At 35.2% G+C, this 18,873-nt stretch overlaps 1 protein-coding gene across 4 annotated transcripts in view; it reads right to left on the bottom strand.

Annotated features, from left to right (window-relative positions):
* PARD3B (par-3 family cell polarity regulator beta) overlaps positions 1-18,873 on the bottom strand; it is a 926,621-nt gene that overhangs the window by 667,223 nt on the left and 240,525 nt on the right. The gene's annotated exons all lie outside the window — the stretch shown is intronic.

An 18,873-nucleotide genomic window follows, 5' to 3' on the forward strand; every position in this document is an offset into this window, starting at 1 on the left:
GATGGCTGTCATATATATTTAAAAAAGAGAAAGAGTAAAAATTAATATAACAACTGTTAGGCGAGAATGGGAATCTACATTATCAGATGGAAGAGAAAAAGAATATCACACAAAAATTCTTCGAGGTCCTGTATAGTCAAGAAGATATATTGGAAAAGAGTATAAAACAGTATTTAAGGGAGAATGGCCTAACTACAATATCAGAAGATAAAAAGGAAATGTTGAACAATAAAATAACTTTATCGGAATTAAAAGAGGCAATCGGAAAACAAAAAAATAATAAAACACTGGAACCTGATGGACTCCCAGGGGAACTATACAAAACTATACAAGAACCACTTGAGATGTTAATGTTGGAATTATATAATGAAGCACTGGCGGATGCTAAATTACTGAAATCTTGGTCCGAGGCATATATTACATTAATATTAAAGAAGGGCACAGACCACCAACAGATTAAAAATTATAGGTCTGTTTCGCTTTTAAATACCGACTATAAAATATTTGCTACCATAATTGCAGAAAGAGTTAAAAAATTATTAAATGAAATTATATACCCAGATCAAAACAGGTTCTTACCAAAAAGGCAAATTAGAAATAATACGAGAATGGTAATAAATGTCTGGAATTCTATGAAGCCCATCCCAAGAAACAAGCAGCATTGATATTCTTAGGTGCGCAAAAAGCATTTGATAATTTAAATTGGCAGTTTCTTATTCAGCAATTAAAAACTATGAACTTTGGGGGAAAGTTTGTGGAGATGATATCTGCAATATAGTCTATCCAAGCGGCTAGTGTAATACTAAATGGGGAAACAACAGGGAAATTTAGTATAGCCAATGGTGGAAGACAGGGATGTCCTTTGTCACCTTAATCTCTCATCAGAGGTATTACTAGCACGTATTAGACAAGAACAAGGAATAAAAGGTGTAAAAATAAAACAAGAAGAATATAAAATACAGGCGTTTGCAGATGACCTAGTATTCATCATAGAGGAGCCCATAGAAACAGGAGACAACTTAGTATGAGAAATAGAAGAATTTGGTAAGGTGGCAGGACTTAAAATAAACAAGGACAAGACTAAGATAATAGCTAAAAAATTTACGGATAGCCAGAAAAAGGAATTAGAGAGGAAACTGGAAATACAGATAACTAAAAAGGTTCAATATCTTGGAATCTGGTTGATGGCAAGATGCTCCTCAATAAAAGAAGCACAATAAATTGCTCCAACAAAAAAAAATATTTGGATGCTTGGGGGAAACTGCAATTATCACTAATTGGAAGAATTGCTACAATTAAAATGAATGTATTACCAAAAATTTTATACCTATTTCAAACGATACTGATAAAATTACGTAAGAAATTTTTTGAGAAGCTAAATAAAATGACAATTAAATTTGTTTGGCTAGGGAAGAAACCTTGAATAAAACTAAAATGACTACAAGATAGCAGAAGTAAAGGCGGCTTTAGACTCCCAAATATGGAATATTATTATTATTTATTGGATTTATGTGCCACCCATCTTGTCCGGAGGCAACTCTGAGTGGCTTACAAACATTAAAACTAGAAACATTAAAAAGATAAAACAGTAGTAACAAAAATAATAATTATACCAAAATGTATAATCAAATGTTTAAAAAGGGAGAGAAGAAGCACAAAGAATACCGGGGGGAGGAATTCTTTTAATCTACTAACCACCTCCAGAATGATACTCCCCTGTTGGCAGAGCCAGATCTTCAGGCCCCTAACCGAAGGTCAGGAGGGTTGGTGCCGATCTACCTCAGGGGATACGGTATTCCAAAGGGCAGGAGCCACATAAATGCAAGTTCTGCCCAGAAAAGTTGATGAAGCAATTATCTTTAACTGGTTGGAGATTGTATACCATCACTAGTGATCAGAACAAGTTCTGGAAAAGATAGATACCCCTGGGCCATGTCTTTGTAAATGCATATGGTTTTACTATAATAGAATAATTAATGTCTCTATGGAATATAATGATATTATATTAAACATCCTAATGTACAAGCTGAAAATTCAATAAATGCATCTGGCAAAAGTACATATTATTTATCAGACCCTGGAGGGGAGGAAATACACCTCTTCTGGACTTGAAAGTTCAGCAGCAGTTCAGTGAACATCAGTCATTTTACCTTTCTGGATCATCTACAAGCTTTGGAGGTCAGAAACACTGTGTGATAGTGGTCCTCTGCCTTCCACAGGTTATCAATTATTTACAGGGAAGAGAGGCTAGCTCAATAAGAACTGATAATAGTTCGGTCCCCTCAACCTTACTTTTCCACCAATTACATAAAATTTGTAATATGAGATAGATTCTTCCTCAATTCAGGAGCAGGTATCATCAATACACCAATAATCCCCAGTTACACAGCTGCTCAGGGAAGGCCAGAAATATCATGAATATCTTGGCCCAGTGTCTGGAGGCTATGAGGAGTTTGATGGGATGAAAGAGTGAATGTGAATCCCAACATGACACAGTTCTTAATTATCCAGAAGCCACCTTTTTGTCTGATTTTAACTTTAGAGCAGTTTTATTTTCCCAAAAGGGGAAAATCTGCAACTTGGGACTCATTCTGAACTCATGGCTACTGCTAGAGTTGCTGAGAGAGACCATGACCAATTGGATCTTTAGCCATATTCATTATATAGAACCTTTGCCACAACTGGATTAAATTGATACCACTAACTATCAGTCCTCAGGAACATCTTGAAAACAGCACGTGTAAAACTGATTAGGTCAGACTAAAAGTACATAGGACATCCAATGTCAACACAGTTATGTATATATTAGATAGAAATATGATACATCAAATAACAACTAGTATAGTTTTAAATTTAATGATAGACTTCAATGCATATTTAACTCTTTCTCTAATTAATTGCAAGATTTTTTAGAAGTGGTTTGCCATTGCCTCCTTCCTAGGGTGAGAGAATATGACTGGTCCAAAGTCACCCAGGTGGCTTCATGCCCAAGACGGGACTAGAATTTTTGGTCTTCTGCCTGATACCTTAACCACTACATAAAACTGGCTCTCTAAAACCAACATACAAACAAATAAATAAAGGCACATGGTCCCACTAAGAAATAGTTGCAGTATTTTCAAGATAAAGATTCTACACTATAAAAGATATAATATAAAAAGATGATTTTCAGATAAAATGTGTGTATAAAAATTGACAAATAACAATGTCTTCATGTAAAACTAAACTTTTCAAAACTAAACTCTTTATGCTATTGGCTCCCTGGGGGACCCCTGAGGTACCGTGATGTTGTCACAAGATATCCACAAAGTCTTGAAGAAATGTTATAATTTAAAACTTGAGTTAAGTATTGGGATCTGTGGCCATGGTTCATGGATACAAAAGGTGTATAAAGGGGGTCTATGGTGAAAAAAAGGTTGAGAACCACTGGCTTATCTGATAAGACTCCACATTTGTGGAGTCTATTGTGCATATTGCCATCTTAAAGGTGGTGTCTAGACTTAATGTTGCACATGCGACTAATTCTGAGATTCTATACACTTCCAGACTCAAGAAAGCAAGCTGAAAGTGGCTGAATATTTAAGAACAATGTTAATAAGATGTTTGTCCAAATATTAATGTTATTTTAGTGTTCAACTTCTTTTAATTAAGAACTTAAAAGAAGGTCACATAAACAACTTTAACAACAGTTGGTGACTCAAAGTCATCAAAAACTGTTTCAGGATTTCCTAAATGTGATTGCATGAAAATGTTATTGGTTGATGTTACTTTAAATTCAACTATCTACTCAGCGAATTCCTCCTTGGGAACATGCACTGCCATCTGAAGACTTTTTCACAACTCACACAGGTCAAACATAGGTCAGCCATAAAAAGCAGTTAAATGTGACTCACTGTCAAGACTAAATAGACCCATTGTTTGTCACACATAACATTTTAGCATCTATAAACTGAATGAAGCATTTGGTTTCACTTTCCTATTTATAAAATTATTATCCAGTAAGGCCGATTATCTGAGCAGAAATAAGATGGTAAAATCTTTGAATTTTTAAAAAGCTGTTTTCAAACTCGCAAATGAAATTATACTGTAATCAATATGGTAATTCCCTACAATTGCCAGGGCATTGCAGGCAGTAAGTATAATTTTATTTATATTCAAAAAGTTATCCAAATAGCACTTAGATCATATTGAAAACATACAGGTGCATGGGGCATTGGCTTTGATTCTAAGTATACTTTTGGTGATTTAAATGCTTTTGAACCAGTGAATATTTCATCTAATAAATGGGGGGAGGGATTTTTCATCTCCCTCCTAAGATGCAACCTTTATTCTTTTCACAAATATTTTCCCAACTCTCCAGGGCCATTTATGAGTTTTATAAAAACCTGCCTCATGCCTTTTAACAGCAGGAGTAGCTGCACTCAAACATCGCTACTCTTGAAAAGATATGAACATTATAATTATTCTGAATGAAGAACACAAATTATATGATTCTGATTCTGCTCAAAATGTCAGCACTATATGGTCTATTTTCTAATCTCATGTTACTTGTGAAAAAAATTATAGTATGAAATAAGTAGTATCTGAAAATAATAATAGCTTCACTCATCCACCATAACTGACAAACTACATATTACTGTACATCGAATCCAGATTTTTTTAAAAAATTACTCTGATCAATGCTTATATTTGCTTTTATTTCTTCTTTTGGGTTTTTTAAATTTACTGAATAATTAATATTTACTCTTCAGTATTTTACAGTTAAAATACAGTAATAAATCTACAATTTTCATATACTCCCATGATATAAACACAATGCTTAAACATTATCTTAAAATAAAGAAGCAAAAATACCAATCCAAATCTTTTATACTCAATATTGTCACAGGATAGGAAGTTATAATATAATAAAGGGCACTGTTATATTTAAAGGTAGCGTTATATTTGCTTAATGATCATATTAAGAAATGATGACATATTCATATTATTAACAAAAGTCAAGAAAAATTGGAACAATGAATATTCAGCTTACCTTCTGTCCATGTCCCATGACCCTCCATCAGAGTTAAGAAACTTGGCAATTTATTAATTACATTGTAATATGGTCTCTTGTAATTACGGCTTTCTAACCACCTTTAATCTCTGGATTCAATTTTTATTTATTTTTAACTAGCACTAACAATGACACTATTATTGATAACATCATAAGAGTACAGGAACCTCTGGAGCACGAAACCCATTAGGAAACAACATACGGTAGCTTGGATCAAGTATGTGTTTGGGAGGCTGATTCTTTTCAAATTAGAAGATTAGAAGATTTCTGCAGGAAATATTTTGTTAGGTTTATCCACAGAAAACAAAGTATGTTGTATATCAGGGAGCCTCTAAACTGTGAGTGCTTGCCTCCTCTAATATATTTCCAGATGTGTATGTTATTTAATCTAGTTCAGCAATGTGAAGTTTGTAAAAAGATGCATATGCTGATGATAGAGTTCCACATGATTTTCTGTTGCAGTGCTGTGCCCGATTTTTGCACAAACTCATGAACATCTATAGCCTGTTAATGGGATTAAAATGCATCACTTTGGAGTGCTAAATATTCCTAAACAGATGGATTTTTCCCCACAACAGCATATTAGTAGAGCCCTATGTATGCACAAAATAGAAAATACATTTTATTTTCATGTATAAACCCTCACATTCTGGAAGTTCTGCTGAACTATTTTGAACCAGATAGTTTGGCCAAAATAAAATTTTGTCTGCTACCTCTGCTCAGTTGCCACCATGAATATGGTGGTTGCTACCAGTACAGTACATCCCCCTGGACAACCTGCTCCCAGTGCCTTTCCTGTCTCCCTTCAGCTCTGTTGCCAATCCGAAAGCCTCTGCACTTGTTTCTTATTGCAATAATCTCTGTAGTAGGGAATCAGCTTCCAGTGTGGCACTTTTCGTCTACTTTTTATCATACCTAACCAGTCCACTTCTTTGTTATTTCAGTGCATTACTGTTCCTCCTTGGTTTCCTCTTAATTACTGCCTCGGATGTCTCAATGGGGCATATCTCACTGGCCTGAATAGATCAAACATCCAACCCTTGCTTATCAATGGAGACTGAGTGGAGCAAGTGGCCAGTTTTAAGTTTCTGAGTGTTACCCTAAAAGAGGACCTGACCTGGGGTACCTACACTGCAGCCCTGGTCAAAAGGGCCCAGCAGAGATTATACTACCTGAGACTTCTCAGAAAACAACAACAGAACGAAAAACTGCTGGTGACCTTCTACCACTGCACCATGGAGAGCATTTTAACATACTGCACCTCTGTATGGTTTGCCAGTTGCACAGTGGCAGATAGGAAGGCACTCCAGAGGGTTAACGTCATTGCCCAGAAGATCATTGGCTGCCCTCTCCCCACTATGGAAGAGCTTTGTAGCTCCCACTGCCTTAAGAAAGCTCAAAACATTCTCAAAGATCCATCTCATCCTGGGAACCCTTTTTTTAAACTATTACCATCTGGCAGACAGTACAGAATAATAAAAACAAGGACAAATAGGCTGAAAAACAGCTTCTATCCCAGGGCAGTAGCTCTTTTGAATTCTGCTGTATAGTGCAGTGTTGGTGTGGTGTCAGGGGTTTCTGGTTCAATGTGTGAAGTGTGAAGGGTGAAGGATGTGTGTTTGTGTTTATTTTCATGGTCATGGTCATGATGTGCACTGAAGACGGTGTTTGATTTCGTTGTACAAGGTGCAATGACAATAAAGTAAACTAAAACTTACCACTCTGATCTCTAAAGCAACTTTCATTCTCTCTCTTCCCTGATTCCCCTCAGTCATAATATCTGCACCTGCCATTGCCAAGCAAGTAATTTGTCCCAGAGGTTTTCCCTCTCTTTCCTCCCTTCTGAACCTTTTCTATCCATAGCAAACGCCTTCCAGACCATATCTGAAAAACAGTTGTGTTTCTTTCTATATTCAAGCAAAATTTCTAAAACTTAAATAGCTTCATTTGGGCACAGACTATTGAAAACCTATGTGTTCTGTTATGATATATACACAATAATCCTTGAGTAACAAGGATATACACATGGAAACGTTTATGAGAGTAGTTATGAATAATTATTCAGCCACACACAGCTACACTGAATTGAGTTAAAGTTTACTTTAAGAAATAGCACAGTCCAATAAACAGTCCAGGTCATATACATTTTACAGTCCAAAGAATATTCAATTACAAAATCTTCTTACCTTAGTCATTTACAGTAAACAAAGATATCAAAGTATAAGCACAGCAGAGAACCTTGGATAGCAACAGAATGTCAGAGATATAGAATGTCAGAGAGAGCAAGCTATGATCTCTAGCTCCCTCTTATGGCAACTCGCAACACAATCAACCAATCGGAACATAGTACATAGTACAGTGATCCTGTCCCAAAGCTACAAACATACATTGTTGGTTTATATATTGCCAACCCAACTAATTGGTGGACAGATTCCTAATGTTCTCCCCTTTGGGTTGGTCAATATATAATACATTACATCTTTAAACCATAATTCTCACAACACTCTTTATGCTTAATTGAACCTTGAGCTTTCGTGAAATGATCTGCAATATTATGTTCAGTCATACAGTATTCTAACTGAATTACTTTATTTTGAACACACTGTCTAACGTTCAAATATCTCAAATCAGTATGTTTAGACCTTGTTTTAACAGCTAAATTAGTAGCCATATTAATTGCATATTGATTGTCTTCATAAACAATAAATGGATCACGTACAGTAATTCCAATATCTTTCAACAATTGTTTATAATATATCAATTCTGTACACATCAATGATAAACCTGAGAACTCCGCTTCCACAGTGGATAAACTAATATGTTGTTGCCTAATAGACTTCCATCCTATTAAAGCATTACCCAACATTACCACTATACCTGATGTTGACTTACGAGTCATTATATCAGTAGCAAAACTTGCATCAGCACATGCAGTTAACACTAATTCATTACTTGGTTCTAAATATAATGAATAATGGATTGTGTTTTAAAAAACTAATTATTTGCTTAGCTGCTTGCCAATGCCTTTCATTTGGTTCAGCGTTATACCTAGCCAATTGGTTTACACTGTAAGATATATCTGGTCTAGACCAATTACCCAGATATGATAGACTACCGATTAAGGATTGATATATTTCCTTATCAAACATAGGACTTTTAATATCACTATGTGTAAATTCCTTACTCATTGGTGTCTTAGCAGATTTACAATGCTCCATGTTATAGCATTTTAATAATTGGCTAATCTTCTTGGCTTGTGAAATTTTAAAACCTTTATTCGTTTTCACTATATCAATACCCAAATAATGCTTAATCTCCCCTAAATTTCTAATCTTGAACTTTTTCTGTAATCTATAAACAATATCATCTGCTTCTTGTTCAATTTTAGTTATATTTGCTATGTCATCCATAAAGAACAGTAATAGAGAAATTAAACCATCTTTTTCTCTTCGGAACAAACAAGGATCAGCTATACCAGCTTCAAAACCTATTGAAACTAATTCCTTTACAATACATTTATTCCATTCATAACCAGATTGCTTTAGACCATAAAGACTTTTCTTTAATTTCCAATAATCAGTTTTTCCACCATTCTTTAAACCTAATGGCTTTTTCATATAGATGGTATGTTGTAAAGGTGCATGTAGATATGCAGTTTCAACATCTACATGGTTTATTTTACATTTATTAGCTGCCCAAACTAATGCTGCTCTCAATGTATCTGCTCTCAGACTAGGTACAAACACTTCATCATAGTCCTTATCTGACTGAGCAAATCCTTGAACAACTAATCTTGCTTTATGGGTAATAGTCCCATCCATACCAGTCTTTATCTTATACACCCATTTGCAACCTATTGCATGCTCACCTGGTGGTAACTTTACATCCTCATACACCTCTAAACCCTTTAATGATTTTAACTCCCTATTCATAGCTTCCTGCCAAGCTACCTGATCCTTTGTAGGATACAGTTTTATTTCATTGAAGTTAGAAGGTTCTGTATTAACCTGACATACAATGCTTGCTTGAAATCTGTCAGGTGGACATCTCTCCCTAGTTGACCTCCTAGGCAACTCAGTACATGTTGTTGGCATGTCCTCTTCCTTTACCTCCCCTATCAAATCCTCATCTTCTACAGTCATAGAGGGTTCTTCTATTGATGATTCCTCCATTGAGGATTCCTCCACTATCTTATCATCAATATTATTATCATTAGAATTATCGGTAAACAATAGAGTCTGAACAACAACACTATCCTGTACCTTATTATATTCCTGTTCAAGCTTTTTCCAGCCAACATGCTCCAGAAATTTAGCATTTGCACTACAATACACATTAGTAATACCTGGCTCCCAAAATCTAAATGATCTATGATTAGCTTCATAACCTACAAAATATAATTGTCTCGCTCTATGTTGTCCCTTTCGCCTTACTTGCATGGGAATATGAACCCATGCTGGGGTTCCAAATGTATGCAAATAACTGAGATCTGGCTTTTTCCCATTCCAATGAGTAAATGGTAATTCACCAGTCATTGAATTCACTACGTTATTCAAAACATGGTTAGCACACATTATTGCTTCACCCCAAAGTTTTTCTGATAAACCAGAATCCGAAATCATAGTCCTAGCCATAGCCTGTAATGTTTGTCCTCTATGTTCAATATATGAGTTACGTTGTGGTCTATAAGGAACAGAATGCTTATGTTCAATGCCAGCTTTCTGTAACATGGCTTTAAATTTTCTATTGGTAAATTCAGTACCATTATCTGTTACTAAGCTAATAGCTTTTTGTTTCTTTTTCCTTTCAGCAAATTTTAGCCAGTTTACAAAATGCTGGTATGTTTCTTTCTTCGTTTTCATTAAATAACAGAAACCATATCTGGAAAAATGATCAATTATACTTAATATGTAACAGGCTCCACCTGAACTAGGTTTCTTAGGTCCAATAATATCAGCAAAAACAACCTCTAATGGTTCACTGGTTTTGAATCCATTTACCCTATTTGCAGGAGTTACCTTGCTTTTTTCTTGTTTGCAAACATTGCAATTTAAATACTTTGGACAAGATTTTAATTTTATACCATTAGATAACTCAACAGTTTTCTTTAGCATATGTCTCATACGTCTATGGAGCAGATGAATACATTCATCATGAGGCTTTTTATTCTCATCACAAACCTCTCTTTACTTTTAGTTACACGCTGCAATGCTCCACTGTCAACTACCCATATATCATGCTTTACAGTTGTTGTTGTACTTGATATGGCTAAACTAACATCTTTATAAGCTCTCTGTATATTAATAGCATTCTGTTTCTTACCCTTTTTACAGTATCTGGCTATATGACCTTTAGCCCCACAAGAAAAACATTTTCTAACAATATAGGCAGTTGAAGACAGTTTTTCTTCCTGTGGTTGTCTTTCTCTCAGCTGATTTCTATCTTGCCTTCTTCTTGACTCTTCTAACAGTTATGCCAGTCAATGTAAGTTCATCTCTGTTTAAAACTTCTAGTGAAGACACATAATCATCATAAGTTTCATCCAAAGAAGAAAGAATGATGTAAACTTGATGCAACTCCAAGAAAATCAGCTCCTTTTCTTGTAGCTCTTATAAAGTCCTTTTCATAAACTCCAAATGAGCTAACATATCACCACCTTTTATAAGACGGACTGTGGACAGTTTACACGTAAGGTGTATATGTGCACCCACACTATCTCGAACATAAATCCTCTTCAAAATGTCTCAACACCTAGCAGCAGATTCTTCACCACGAATATGGACTAACTGCTGATCACTCAGTGTCAGTCAAATTATACTAAGAGCCTTTTCATTATCCTGGTTAAAGTCAGCTATTTTCTTTTTATCTTCATCATTCAATGGGTCCCAAGCTGTTACATCTGGTGGACTATTAACTACAGTCCATAATCCATCTTTACGCAGAAGTAGGCTGCACTTCATAGACCAGGAAACATAGTTTGTTCCATCCAACCAGGTTATCTGGGATATACTGGTTGACTGTTCTTATGCCATTGTTAGTTTAACAATAAACCGCAATCAGCTGGCTGAATATAAAACTGTATATTCACACTGATTCTCAATATCTCTCTGGGCCCATAACCAATGTTATGATATGTGCAGAATAATCCTTGAGTAACAAGGATATGCACATGGAAACATTTATGAGAGTAGTTATGAATAATTATTCAGCCACACACTGCTACACTGAATTGAGTTAAAGTTTACTTTAAGAAATAGCACAGTCCAATAAACATTCCAGGTCATATACGTTTTACAGTCCAAAGAATATCCAATTACAAAATCTTCTTACTGGTAGCCTTTGTCATTTACAGTAAACAAAGATATCAAAGTATAAGCACAGCAGAGAACCTTAGATAGCAACAGAATGTCAGAGATACAGAATGTCAGAGAGACAGAATGTCAGAGATGGAGATGTCAGAGATACAGAATGTCAGAGAGAGCAAGCCATGATCTCTAGCTCCCTCTTATGGCAACTCGCAACACAATCAACCAATCAGAACATAGTACAAATCAATACAGTGATCCTGTTTGTAAAGCTACAAATATACATTGTTGGTTTATATATTGCCAACCCAACTAATTGGTGGACAGATTCCTAACATGTTCCATCCATAGAATGGCTTGTAATATTCCATACAACCCTATTACCTTCTGTTCTGTTACAAAAGGGGGATTTCAAAGTATCTCTTTGTGACATATTTATGTTCTTCTAGGATTAAAGAGATTGAAACAGTTTTTGAAAAGAAAAAGCATTAATACATTGGAAACATTAGAAATCTATAAGTTTCTATCCTGATGAGATTTGAAAATGTACTGAAAACCTGGCTACTTTTCCAGGCTTTGAGATAGAGGGGGGCCAGCTACTGAGCCAACTGGGTGTGCAGCTGTTCCTTACCCATTCGATTGGTTCCATGAGGAGTTTTGGAGCTGTGGTCTCTTAGAGGGGGACCAGAAGGAAAGGATGTTTGGTTTAGTGAGTTTCAGGTGGCAATTGAAACTCAAAGGCTGAGGAGGTCCTGATGATTGAGGGAAGGAGGAAAGCGGCCAGTAATGGCTGCCACAAAGGCTTTATAGCTGGACAACAAAAGTGGTGAAGAGGCAGAACAACGGAGTGACTGGAGCTGGCAGAAAGAAATCTCAACGAGAATGTGAGTGAATCTGGGAGAAAGAACTCTCCAGAGGATTCCCCAAAAGATTAAAGACAAAGAAAAGCCCAAGCATAAAGAGGGAGGAGGGTTCCCTTCCCCCTCTTTGATAGTGGCAAAGAAGATCTTGGGGGAAATTAGGAATCCCAAAGTAAATTAAATTAAGAATAAAGAACTGTACAACAAGAAGTGAGATTCTAACTGAAGTTTTTTTTTTGTGGGGGGAGGACTTTATGAAAGATGTTGGTAATAACCTTTAATAAAGGGAAACTGACTAACTGGCAGAGCTGGCTGACACTGACAGAGCAGTTTTGGCACAGAACTCCATTATAGAAGAAGCATAAGAGAGAGATTTGCTGACTATTCGTTAATAAAAAAAAAGAACTTATCTGCAAAGTGTCTGACTGAAGAAACTGAAAATTGAATATTATTTATACTTGTGGATTTCTTGCTCTTTGAGAACTTTTTGGAAGAAGAAATAAAGACTCTATAGTAGTGGCAATTGAGAAAGAAGAAAGAGAAGAAATATAGTGTCTGAAAGGCAACTTCAATAACATCTCTTTGGTATATTTCTGATATATTATTACTATTATTACTAAGCTAGTAATATATTATTACTATTATTTTTATTACTATTATTAAAATAGAACTATAGCTTATAGAGTTTATATGATTGTGAACGGTGAGATTTTGACATCTTGAGACTAATATTTATATTTAACATACTTCAATATCTCTTAAATAATATAAGTTAAAAGTGTATTTTCTTCTTACGGCTACCTATGATTCTCTCTGTAGATACTTCTATTGTTACTGGATATTATATGTAGTATGTAATTTCTATTATTACAACTAGATAAATAGATTGGTCAGACAAATTAATACAAGGATTGAAGATATAGAATTAGGACAAGGCTGGTGAATCTGCAATAGAATGGACAAGTAAAAAGAGTTAACGCTTTGTGGAGGGATATAATCCCTTTGTGGAGGGATATAATAGAGGGAAGAAGAAGTGGGTGCATTGGTTGAAAAAGACATTAAATATGACGAGTGTTACAAATCTATCTAAGATTGGGACAGGAAGAAAGCAAATGGCAGAGACCTCATCGGCCACCTCATCAGCTACCTCAAGCCCATCTAGTGAAAGATCAATCAAAGAATTATTGCAAAGAGATAGGTCTAACTCGTTTAAAGTTTTGCAGGCCATGATGCAATCAATGCAGGAAGCCATGTCGAGAAATCATGAAGAAATGAAGGGAGAGATTGCGGAGGTACAAAAAGACACTGGCAAACATAAAGAAAAGTTACAAATGATGGATGGAAGATTGGAATCCTTTCAACAACAAATTATGAAAAATGAACAAAAATTACATGAAATGGAAGGAAGAATGGAAAGAGAAGAAAAAAGAGTGGAAGAAATCAACGAGAAATGGATTAGGGCAAACAAAGAATTAGAAGCAACCATCATGGTCCTGGAATCAGAAAAAGCGGCTCACTATTTGCGTTTTCAAAACATAAAAGAAGAAAGAGGAGAAGACCTACCAGAAATGAAGGCGGAATTGCTGGCGAAAGCTTTGAGAATAGGAAAAGATGAAATGTTGATTAAAATGGATGAAATTTACAGAATACATACTAACTACGCAAAACACCATAACTTACCAAAAGAAAATCATGTAAGATTCATCAAAAAATCAGTCAGAGAAGAGATTCTTCATAGAACAAGAGGTGACCCATTAGAGTATAGAGGGAAACAGCTGATAGTACTGAAACAAGTGCCAAAAAGAATTAGGGACCTACAAAAACCATACCAATTTTTGACATCTAAATTGACCAAGCACAACATCAATTTTAGATGGCTGACTCCAGAGAGAATAATGATTACATGGCAGGAAAAGAGAATTAGAGTGGACACTGTGGTAAAGGCAGAGGAGTTCTACAAAGAGATTTTCAGCAGTAAAGAAGAAAGAGAAGTAGAAGAAGAAAGAGAACAAGAATCAAGAGTATTGGTCAGAGAAGAGAAAAAAACACAAGTGAGAGAAAGGAAAAATGAAAAAGAGAAGAAATTGAAAGTAAAGAGAGAAGAAAAAGGGAATTAAGAGAAGAACTAAGAGAAACCAGAACAACAAGGGGTATAAAAGTAGAAGAATGTAGGAAGAAATACGGATGTTGTCATTGAACATAAATGGACTTGAATTCTCCTCAAAAAAGGAATTTTTTTTAACAAACTCAATAAAGTGAACCTGGATATAATAGCGATTCAATATATAAAAGAACAGCAAAAACACCTATTGGACTACCTCAAACTGTGGAACATGTTTACATCACTATTGTAATACAAGAAAAGAGGGGTAGTAATATATATTTAAAAAGCAATTTCAGCCAAGCAAATTTATAAAGACGACGAAGGTAGGATACTGATTGAAGAAACAATACTAAATAAAAAATGAGTGATGCTAGTAGGAATATATGCCCTGAATAGCGGGTTAGAACAGTTCTACAAGAAATTACATAACATTATACAAGAGACAGAATGTGACAATATCTGTATTACGGGGGATATTAATGCGATAACCAACCAAAAATGAGATTACAAAAGTAATAAAGAAAGAAAAGGAATTAGAAGAATATTACCCAAAACTTTTTTTTAAGATGGCAGAGGAATTGGGAATTCAAGACATTTGGAGAGAAAGGAACCAAAAGAAAAACCTGTATACATATTATTCCAGTATGCACCAGTCATGGTCCAGAATCAACATGATTTGGATGTCGATGGACCTGCAACAAGAGGTGGAGAAGGCAGAAATAGATACCAATTTTGGGGCTAACCACAATCCATTGAAAATTACATGGAATGGGAAGAAAAAGAGAGGTAGATGGACCCTAAAATGATCGATTCTAAATCACAAAGAATTTAAATTGAGATGGGAGAAAGAATGTTTGTTCTTCCAAAAAAATAAGGCCGAATATACAAAATCTATGGGACACCACGAAAGCATATATGAGGGGTGTGGCTATAGCGTATATGGCAAAAGAAAATTAAAAGAAGCAGCAGCAACAAGAAAATTTAGAAGATGAATTCAGAAGATTGGAAGAACTACAAAGAGAACCACAGAAAGGAAGCTTAAAACAACAAATGGAATTAGTCAAACATAAAATGAACATCACAACAAATAAAAAGGAAAGCTAACACAACAAATAAAAAGGAAAGCTAACACAACAAATAAAAAGGAATAATCAAAATTTCTTTGAAAATGCTAATAAAACAATAGGGCCCAGGGCTTATGGAAGTACTGGAGGAGTATGGGGAAGTAGCGGGATTAAAGATAAAGATAAAACTAAAATGATAGTTAAAAATATGTTAAATCCACAGAAAAAGGAATTGGCTGAGAAGATAAATATTCAAATAGTGAAGAAAGTAAAATACTTGAGAATACAGTTAACAGCAACATATACAACAATTAAAGAGGATAATTATATTAATTTGACTAATCAAATAAAGAAGGATTTATAAAGATGGGGAAATCTTTTATGGGGAGAACTGCTGCAATAAAAATGAATATTCCACAAAAATACTTTTTCTTTTCCAAAATATACCAATAAAATTAGAGAAAAAAATATTTTGAAGATTTGAACAAAACAATAATAAAATTTATTTGGCAGGGGAGGAAACCGAGAATTAAATAAAAATTATTACAGGATGCTAAAGAAAGAGGGGGGTTTGGATTGCTGTATTACCAAGCTGCTACAGTAAATTGGGTGTCAGCAGGGGTGGGATGCTTCTGGTTCGGCCCGGTTCTATAAAACCTGTAGCTAGGAAAAGCAGCTGACACTGAACCGGTTTGGTGTTTGGCCCATCCACCTGTCCGGGCTCTAAGCTATCCTTTATTCCCTGCTTTTCCCTCTTTGCGCGTCACAGCTGAGGTTAAAAAAGCAGGAAACAAGAGGATTTTCAAATGCTGTGCAGCCAAGTGCAGCGCTAGTCAGCTGTCCAGGCGGCACAGCTGATGATTTTTTGCAAACTCTGCACACATGATTGTCCCCAATTCGGAGAACTGGTTGGCCCCACCCTCCCCGCCCACTCACTCCTTACCTGGCATGCAAGCCATCCAACTTGCCTGGTTTGGTAAGTTGCTATTTTTCCTTTTTTTTCCTTGACCATCAGGTGTTCTGCTTTGCCAGGAAATTTAGATTAGGTAGAAAGCAGGAGATCCTTGAATTTCTTGCTTTCTAGCTAATCTAAAAGCAGACCTGAACCTTTCTTAGGACTGAAGCTTTTCAGTGCAGACTCAGGTAGCTGATTGCAGATAGATAGATCTCTAAATTAATCTGTGATTCTGTGAGCAACTCAATCTGCCTGCCTGCTTTGCCTGCTTTGGGGTAAAAGTTGCTCTTTTTTATAAAAAATTCAATATTTACATACATGGTGTGTTGTAAGTTAATTTTATGAGTTTGCTTGCAAGCAAATTTTATGTGACAGACTCAGGTAAATTAATCTGTGATTCTGTGAGCAATTCAATCTGCCTGACTGCTTTGCCTGCTTTTGGGTAAAAGTTGCTCTTTTTTATAAAAAAAATCAATATTTACATACATGGTGTGTTGTGAGTTAATTTTGTGAGTTTGCTTGCTAGCAAATTTTATGAGTTTGCTTGCAAGCAAATTTTATGTTGCAGATTCAGATAGTCGATTGCAGATAGATAGATCTCTAAATTAATCCGTGATTCTGCGAGCAATTCAAACCGCCTGCCTGCTTTGCCTGCTTTTGGGTAAAAGTTGCTCTTTTTTAAATAAAAAAAATCAATATTTACAGAAAAAATTATAATATTTACATACAAGCCATGCCCACCCAGTCACATGACCACCAAGCTACACCCACTAATTAGGCCACACCCACAGAACCAGTTGTTAAGAAATTTGAATCCCACCCCTGGATGTGAGAGTGGATAAAATTAAAAAATAGGTTACTAACATTGGAAGGACATGACTTACAACTGGGATGGCACACTTTTTTGTGGGATGAAAGATACAAAGCTCACCAGTGCTTCCAGAGGCATTATGTAAGACATGCTCTGCTTAAGGTATGGATAAAAATTAAACAGCAAAATTACATAAAGACTCCAACATGGCTCTCAACACTAGAAGCATTAGTGCACCCAAACTTTATGAATTTGAGGAAAGTTATTACATACAAAGAATTATTAAATTAAAAGGGGGAACTAAAATCCAGACAAGAACTGAAAGAAGAAGGGATACAACTTGAATGGTGGGCATACCTGCAAATCCTATCAAGGTATAAGAAAGATAAGAATGAATGGGACATACAGAGATAATAGATGACATTGGATAAGATACTATTAGGAACAGAGGAAAAAGCAATTAAGAGAATATATAACTATTTATTAGAACATAAAATGGAGGAGGAGCAAGTTAAAGAAGTAATGATAATATAGACTAAGAATTTTGATTATAATATTGAATTAGACAATTGGCAAAAGTTATGGAAGAGAAATAGGAGGTTAACACTTGCAACTTCATATAAAGAAAACCAATATAAAATGTTTTACAGATGGCATCTCCCTCCAACAAGACTGGCCAAAATAAGTAAGTGTATCACCACAATGTTGGAAGTGCAACATGGTGATAGGGACTACTATCACATGTGGTGGAAATGTGCAAAAGCAAAAAAGTACTGGTAGCAAATAAAGGTATGGATAGAAGAGATGGTCAGCCAAAAAGTAGACTTTAGACCAGAGGTCTCCAAACTTGATAACTTTAAGAATTCTGGACTTCAGTTCTCAGAATTCCTCAGGCAGCTATGCTATACTATGCTGGCTGAGGAATTCTGGGAGTTGAAGTCCACGAGTCTTAAAGTTGCCACGTTTGGGGACCCCTGGTTTAGACCATAAATGTTCCTATTGGAAATTATAGATGAGAAATATAGTAAAGGAACAATATATTTAATGTTACATATAATAACTTCTGCGACCCCAAAACTGGAAGAATGAAGAAACCCCTATAGAAAGTGAAATAATAAAGAAAAATATTAGTCTGTGCAGAGATGGACAGACTAACTCTAGAAATTAAGGATAAGAGTGAAACAAAGTACAATGAAGTCTGGAGTAAAATGTATCAATGGCTGGAGTTAAGGAAAAGAAGAAATTGTTGACGCTTTATAGGAATGAAAGTAAAAGTATTGTAAATGAAAGAAAATGAAATATAATGAACAAATATTATATAAATATAAAAACTACAAAGGGAAAAAGGAGATGGATAAGAAACTAGGTTGTCAATATGTATATAAATGCAAATAGAAACAAATATGTAATTAGCATTATATCAACAACACAAGGAAAAAGGGGAAATCAACTGTTATAGTTATTTCTATACTATAGTATGTATGGCCAAAATGATGGCCAAGAAAGTCGTACTGTGTTGAACTGTTTTTAATGTTTACTTAATAAAATTTATTTTAAAAAGAGAGAGAGAGATAGCAAGTGTGTGATGACTCAGAGTGTAACACAAACATAACAAAATCCAAAATGTAAATAAATGTCCCTTATTGCCTCCAACTTGGCCCCACTGTTCAATAATACTCAGTTGGAGATAAAACATACTCAAAAATAGTATTCAAAAGAAA

The sequence above is a fragment of the Notechis scutatus genome, chromosome 1, assembly GCF_049901735.1.
Source record: "Notechis scutatus isolate UNSWTSFEM ecotype Mainland chromosome 1, rNotScu1.2, whole genome shotgun sequence".
In the NCBI taxonomy this organism is placed as follows: domain Eukaryota; kingdom Metazoa; phylum Chordata; class Lepidosauria; order Squamata; family Elapidae; genus Notechis; species Notechis scutatus.